Here is a 7,914-nt window from a genome sequence, read left to right on the forward strand (position 1 = left end):
ATGTCTCTTCCTTGCCTTTGTTGCTCCTCCCTCATAGCTCTTTGATCTTCTCTAATTTCATGGAGGATGATGGAATGCTCTTGGTGCTCCATCCTTAGTTGTCCCATGTTGGAACTTAATTCTCCTAAGGAGGTGTTGATTTGCTCCCAAAAATTATGTGGAGGAAAGTGCATCCCCTGAGGCATCTCAAGGATTTCATGATGAGGAATTTCCTCATGCTTTTGTTGAGGTCCATGATCTCTTGTTTGCTCCATCCTTTTCTTAGTGATGGGCTTATCCTCATCAATGAGAATGTCTCCCTCTATGTCAATCCCAGCCGAATTGCATAGATGGCAAATGAGGTGAGGAAAGGCTAACCTTGCCAAAGTGGAGGACTTGTCAGCCACCTTGTAGAGTTCTTGAGGTATAATCTCATGAACTTCCACTTTCTCCCCAATCATGATACTATGGATCATGATGGCCCAGTCTACAGTAACTTCAGACTGGTTGCTAGTGGGAATAATTGAGTGCTGAATGAACTCCAACCATCCTCTAGCTACAGGCTTAAGGTCCAGTCTTCTCAGTTGAACCGGTTTGCCTTTTGAGTCAATCTTCCATTGAGCTCCTTCCACACATATGTCCATGAGGACTTGGTCCAACCTTTGATCAAAGTTGACCCTTCTTGTGTAGGAGCGTGCGTTTTCTTCCATCATTGGCAAGTTGAACGCCAGCCTTACATTTTCTGGACTGAAATCTAAGTATTTTCCCCGGACCATGGTAAGCCAATGCTTTGGATTCGGGTTCACACTTTGATCATGGTTCCTAGTGATCCATGCGTTTGCATAGAACTCTTGAACCATTAGGATCCCGACTTGTTGAATGGGGTTGGTGAGGACTTCCCAACCTCTTCTTTGGATTTCAAGTCAGATCTCCGGATACTCATTCTTCTTGAGTTTGAAAGGAACCTCGGGGATCACTTTCTTCTTGGCCACAACTTCATAGAAGTGGTCTTGATGGACTTTTGAGATGAATCTCTCCATCTCCCATGACTCAGAGGTGGAAGCAATTGACTTCCTTTTCCTCTTTCTTGAGGATTCTCTGGCCTTAGGTGCCATTGATGGTTATGAAAAAAAAAACAAAAAGCTATGCTTTTTACCACACCAAACTTAGAATGTTGCTCGTCCTCGAGCAAAAGAAGAGAGAAATAAGGAGAAGAAGAAGAAGAAGAAGAAGAGATGGAGGAGAGGGAGAGATGTGTGTGTTTCGGCCAAGGGGAGAAGAGAGGGTAGTGTTGTGTGAAAATGAAGAAGGAATGAGGGGTTTATATAGTGGAGGGAGAGGGGTTAGGGTTCGGTTATTTAGGGTGGGTTTGGGTGGGAAAGAGATTTTGAATTTGAAGGTAGGTGAGGTGTATGGGGAAGAGTGAATGGATGTGAGTGTGAAGAGGTGATGGGGAAGAGAGATTGAGGTGATTGGTGAAGGGTGTTTGGGGAAGAGGGTTATTGGATTGTGTGAGGAAGAAGAGAGAAGGTGAGTTGAGGTAAGTGGGGATCTTGTGGGGTCCACAAATCCTGAGGTGATCCTGTGGGGCCACAGATTTTGAGGTGATCCTGTGGGGTCCACAGATCTTGAGGTGTCAAGGATTTCACATCCCTGCACCTTTTGGGCGTGTAAAACGCCCTATGTATGCAATCCTGGCGTTTAACGTCACTTCCATGCTTGGTTCTGGCGTTAAACGCCCAAATGTAGCTTGCTTCTGGCGTTAAACGCCAGCTCTATGCTTGTTTCTGGCGTTTAACGCCAGCTTTCCTCAGAGTGCAATCATGGCGTTTAAACGCCAGAGTGCTACTTGTTTCTGGCGTTAAACGCCCAGAATGGTGCCAGACTAGGCGTTTAATGCCCATTCTGCTACCCTTACTGGCGTTTAAACGCCAGTAAGCTCTTCCTCCAGGGTGTGCAGTTTTTCATTCTGTTTTTCATTTTGTTTTTGATTTTTCAGTAGTTTTTGTGACTCCACATGATCATAAACCTAATAAAACATGAAATAAACATGAAAATAAAAGTAATATAGATATAATTAAATATATTGGGTTATCTCCCAACAAGCGCTTCTTTAATGTCAATAGCTTGACAGTGAGCTCTCATGGAGCCTCACAGATGTTCAGAGCATTGTTGAGACCTCCCAACACCAAACTTAGAGTTTGGATATGGGAGTTCAACACCAAACTTAGAGTTTGACTGTGGGGGCTTTGGTTGACTCTGCAGTGAGAGAAGCTTTTCATGCTTCCTCTCCATGGTTACAGAAGGAGAACTTTGAGTCTTGAACACAAGGTAGTCTTCATTTAGTTGAAGGACCAACTCTCCTCTGTCCACATCAATCACAGCTTTTGCTGTGGCTAGGAAGGGTCTTCCAAGGATGATGGATTCATCCTCATCCTTCCCAGTGTCTAGGATTATGAAGTCAGTAGGGATGTAAAGGCCTTCAACCTTTACTAACACGTCCTCTACTTGTCCATAAGCCTCTTTTCTTGTGTTGTCTGCCATTTCTAATGAGATTCTGGCAGCTTGCACCTCAAAGATCCCAAGTTTCTCTATTACAGAGAGTGGCATTAAGTTTATGCCTGACCCCAGGTCACACAGAGCCTTCTCAAAGGTCATGGTGCCTATGTTACAGGGAATTAGGAATTTACCAGGATCCTATTTCTTTTGAGGTAAGTTCTGCCTATCCAATGCATTCAGTTCATTGGTGAGCAAGGGAGGTTCATCTTCCCAAGTCTCATTACCAAATAATTTGGCATTCAGCTTCATGATTGCTCCTAAATATTGAGCAACTTGCTCTTCAGCAACGTCTTCATTCTCTTCAGAAGAAGAATACTCATCAGAGCTCATGAAGGGCAGAAGGAGGTTCATTGGAATCTCTATGGTCTCTAGATGAGCCTCAGATTCCTTTGGTTCCTCTAAGGGAAACTCCTTATTGTTCACTAAACGTCCTAGGAGGTCTTCCTCACTAGGACTCACGTCCTCCTCCTCCCTTGTAGGTTCGGCCATGATGGTCAATTTAATGGCCTTGCACTCTCTCTTTGGATTTTCTTCTGTATTGCTTGGGAGAGTACTAGGAGGAGTTTCAGTGACCCTTTTACTCAGCTGGCCCACTTGTGCCTCCAAATTTCTAATGGAGGACCTTGTTTCATTCATGAAACTCAAAGTGGCCTTAGATAGATCAGAGACTATATTTGCTAAGCTAGATGGATTCTGCTCAGAATTCTCTGTCTGTTGTTGAGTAGATGATGGAAAAGATTTGCTATTGTTAAACCTGTTTCTTCCACCATTATTAAAGCCTTGTTGAGGCTTTTGTTGATCCTTCCATGATAAATTTGGATGATTTCTCCATGAGGGATTATAGGTGTTCCCATAGGGTTCACCCATGTAATCACCTCTGCTATTGCAGGGTTCTCAGGATCATACGCTTCTTCTTCAGAAGATGCATCTTGAGTACTGTTGGGTGCAGCTTGCATTCCATTCAGACTCTGAGAAATCATATTGACTTGCTGAGTCAATATTTTGTTTTGAGCCAATATGGCATTCAGAGCATCAATTTCAAGAACTCCCTTCCTCTGAGGCGTCCCATTACTTACAGGATTCCTCTCAGAAGTGTACATGAACTGGTTATTAGCAACCATGTCAATGAGTTCCTGAGCTTCTGCAGGCATTTTCTTTAGGTGAATGGATCCACCTGCAGAATGGTCCAATGACATCTTTGATAACTCAGACAGACCATCATAGAATATATCCAGGATGGTCCATTCAGAAGACAAAGCATCTCCAAAACCTCAACCTGTTCTCCATTACTGAATCACAAGTACTCTCTATTTTATGTTGTTTATTTTTCATAAATACAATCACTCTCATCATTAATCTCCTGACTAAGATTTACAAAATAGCCATAGCTTACTTCAAGCCGACAATCTCCGTGGGATCGACCCTTACTCACGTAAGGTATTACTTGGACGACCCAGTGCACTTGCTAGTTAGTTGTGCGGAATTACAAAAGTGTGATTGTAATTTCGTGCACCACGAACCAAAGCTTCAAGAAGCGAACGAAAAATGAGGCCAAAGAACGCTTGCCGAAAAAGAAAAACAACGGAGCTATGAATGAATTCTCATGGAAAAAGAAAGAAATCTAAGCTCTTGATACCAAGTTAGAAACAAGAGACCAAACTAAAGAAAGTGTTTTGTGTGTTATTCAGTCTGATCAAAAGTACAATATACAAGGGGTATTTATAGGTGCTAAATGAATCAAAGTAATAAAGGCATAGAATCCTACAATTAATATACAGATATGCTATATAAATATAAATGATACTAATTGATCTAAATTGATTCTAATGATTCTCTAACATGAAAAATGATTGTGCTAACTCCTGATTAGGTATATGTCTTTGTCATCATGTATTTGATACCTATGGCAAATAAAATTTAATTGCTACCATTTTCTTGGAAATTAGTTATTTTTTTACGTAAATTGTCTCGCCCCCACTCATTTGAAACTAGTGATTTAGAACTACTCACTACTTATGATGTAGGGACACTAGACACGATACGACATGGGTCACGCGGACACACGAATTTTAAAATCTTATAAGACACGGGGACACAGCATGTATTTAAAATATAAAGTATTTTTTAAATAAATTACAATAAATTTTTGATATTTTATTGGTATTAAAATATAAAATAATTTTTTAATTATTTTTAATATATTCTTTTAACTATATAAAAGTATTTAAAATATTTTTTGTTTTAATAAATAATAATATATATTATTTCTAAACTCATTTTAAGAATACATGTTAAGAATAAAATTGGACATGCTGACACGTGATGGTATTTAGGTGTGTCGAAGTGTTTTCGGAGAAGAATTTTTTATTTTTTATTAAGACACGGTTGGACACGACAGACATGCGTGTCAGACGAGTGTTGATGAGTGTCGTGTCCAAAATGTGTCCGACACGCGGACATGACAACTCAACGAAGTGTCCGTGCTTCATAGCTAACTACTAACGAGAAAATTAATAGTAGTGAAGAAGTTATTAGTCTAATGTAATAAATTCAGTACAAACTGTAACACTCTACTACACAGAGCTTTACGCCTAGAGCGTAACTCAAAGGTGGTGAGGCGCTACGACTTTTAAAATAAAAATACTAATGTAATATAATTGAAGGAAGTTGTAACTAGGAGCCTTGAAAGAAAATGGGTACGACAAAAACAAAATCGAAGGTACAATGCTCACGAGAAATGGAAAGATAAAAAGCTTATACAGAAAATCAAAAGACAGATATATAAAAGTAGAGTTTCAAATGATAGTTATATAATCAAAATCTAGACTTGACCTGCGAAGCAAAGGTCGGCTAGAATATATATATATATATACAACCCTAGAAATAAACCAACAGATAAATATAAATCCTGTTTCTCTAAGTCAACCTCTAAGAGGGACAAAAAATAATATATACAAGATGAAGAATCTATACACATATATAAACATAAACCAAATACAAATACCAAGTTCCAAGATAGTTCTTCGCTTCCAAGAGTTACCAGAATGCTCAATGCAGTGCCTCGCGTCCTACATCTGAAACAACAACATATGTATGGAATAGAACCGAAGGTTCTCAATATGGTAAAGGTGCCCACATAGATAATATATAAGGTCTCGGGAAAGCCAAAGGCAATCCTAAAACTTCGATACCTATATTCAAAACTTAGAGTTATACTTTAAATCAGAAATTAGGTAAAATATCTAAGGTACTCAGGTTCTAATCCAAATATAACTTAACACTTCAATCTCACTCTCCTCCAGTCCTCCGAATCATCAGTAAAACAACCTTCAGCATCACCTCAGCCAGCATGAGGGATCTCTCAGTTGCATAGATATACAATACAGACAAGAAAAACACAGATGGAATGCAGTTATAGCAAGTAAATCTGATAGCGGTTAGTTACAGGCAAGCACTTAGGCAATCCAAAACAAATACATACATAAACAAGTCATACAAATGCATATGATGCATGTCTGTCCTATGGCTAATGAGCTCATTTGTTGGTTATGTAGCCAAACCTGACATGTCCGGTAGTTAATCCAGACACTGTCTCTCTGTTGCGCAATAATACCATTAGAGGAAATACGTGCTCTGTCATCATTAGAGGGATTATGTGCCATGTCACCATTAGAGGGAATATGTGCCCTATCACCATTAGAGAGAATAAGAGCCCTGTCACCCTTACAACTAGAGAGAAAACACAGACATACTTGTTATCAATAATCCTCAATCATGTCTCATTTATCATAATCATTCAATTTCATAATCAAAATCTGTTTTCATCATTCTTCTTCCTCATATTTTTCCCGGAGCAAGTGGACAATGCCCCTGCCCCTTACTCGGAGTCTCAACTCTAAATCAAATTCATTTTCATTTTCAAGTCCATTTCTCAATATCATTCAATTTCATTTAAAAATCATACTTTAAAATCATAATCTCATCATTCTTCATTCTCATTCAATCATCATTATTCCTCCCATTCGGTTCATCAATAATTCAAACTCAAAACACAACTCATTCTTTCCCAAATAAAGCAAACTCAAAACGTAATCCTTTTCTTAATAACTCAAAATCAAAGTATAAAACCTTTAAAAATTCAAATCTTTCTAAATAATCACTTCAAACTAAAATTTCAATTTTCATAAATATTTCGGCAGCATCTCCTCTAAAACTCGGACTTTTGCCACCCTTCAAGGGTCCTAACCACGAAACCAAATACCTCTCGATCATTCAAATCATTTCCAGTATCAAATTATTTCAAAATCAAACTAATTCTAATATTAAATCTTTTTCCAAAAATCAACCAACTCCAATAGCAAACCGTTTATAAGATCGAATCATACATCTCTCAACCAATCCATTCAATTCAATTTCACAAACTCATCATCAATTCTCAACACATCAACAATCATGTTTATTTTATACTCATCAGAATCACAATCCAACACATACAAATTCATTTATCCTTTATACACACATCGTATACCATATACTTAATCCATCAATAATTCATTCAGTTCATTCTTATCTTATGGTTTTCTAGCCTAAGTTTTCACGTTACATTATATTTTATCTACGAGAAACCAAAACTATACCATGGCCGATTCCTCCCTAAGCTCGAAACTCCTCAAAAACCTCTCCTTTCACAAGCTCCAAGCTTCCAAACGTCAATTTCTCAAGCTTAATCACCCGAATTTCGTTCTAAATCGCCCAATTGAACTCCAAATCAATAAGAACACAATCGAATTCATACAATATCACTATAATCAACATAGAGTTCACTAAATTAGAAATTCACCAAAAAATAGGAGTTCCTTACCTTACCCACGGCTCAAATGAACAAGACCCAATAATTTCTGCTAGCTAATTTAATCCTAAAACATCAAAATCACAAAATCCTCAATTCCAAACCCTATATACATTCGAAACTGAAGAAGGGAGATACCGAGTGTGTACAGAGATTTTCTTACCACAATGTTTAGTGAATTTTGTAGAGAATTTCGAAACGAACGCGTGGTCGCTGATGGCTCGTCAATTAGAGCTCCAAATTGAAAGCTATGGACGACAGAAGTTTAACGAGAAATGGCATTTCCGTTTCCCAAATCAACGTTCTCCCTCTTCCTCTCTATGAAATTCTGAATTGTGAACAATGGGGAAGGGTTTTATATAATTGGGTTTGATTCAACCGGTTCGATCCATTGATCCAATTTTGAACTAAAATCTTTAAAATTTGTGTTGAAATTAATATTTTAATTATTTATACTTCATGAAACTATAAAATTTAATTTTTAATTTCTTTAAATAATAATTAATTTATTAGTTAATTATTTATTA

General features: G+C 38.1%; 1 protein-coding gene across 1 annotated transcript in view; it reads left to right on the forward strand.

Moving 5' to 3' along the window:
* The window catches only part of LOC107624165 (protein JASON), an 11,013-nt gene continuing 4,267 nt past the window's right edge, over positions 1,169-7,914 (forward strand). Inside the window, exon 1 of the mRNA XM_021115082.1 lies at positions 1,169-1,211. The gene's annotated coding sequence lies outside the window, so the exon portion shown is untranslated. The remainder of the gene's footprint in view (positions 1,212-7,914) is intronic.

The sequence above is a fragment of the Arachis ipaensis genome, chromosome B10 (genome assembly GCF_000816755.2).
Source record: "Arachis ipaensis cultivar K30076 chromosome B10, Araip1.1, whole genome shotgun sequence".
In the NCBI taxonomy this organism is placed as follows: domain Eukaryota; kingdom Viridiplantae; phylum Streptophyta; class Magnoliopsida; order Fabales; family Fabaceae; genus Arachis; species Arachis ipaensis.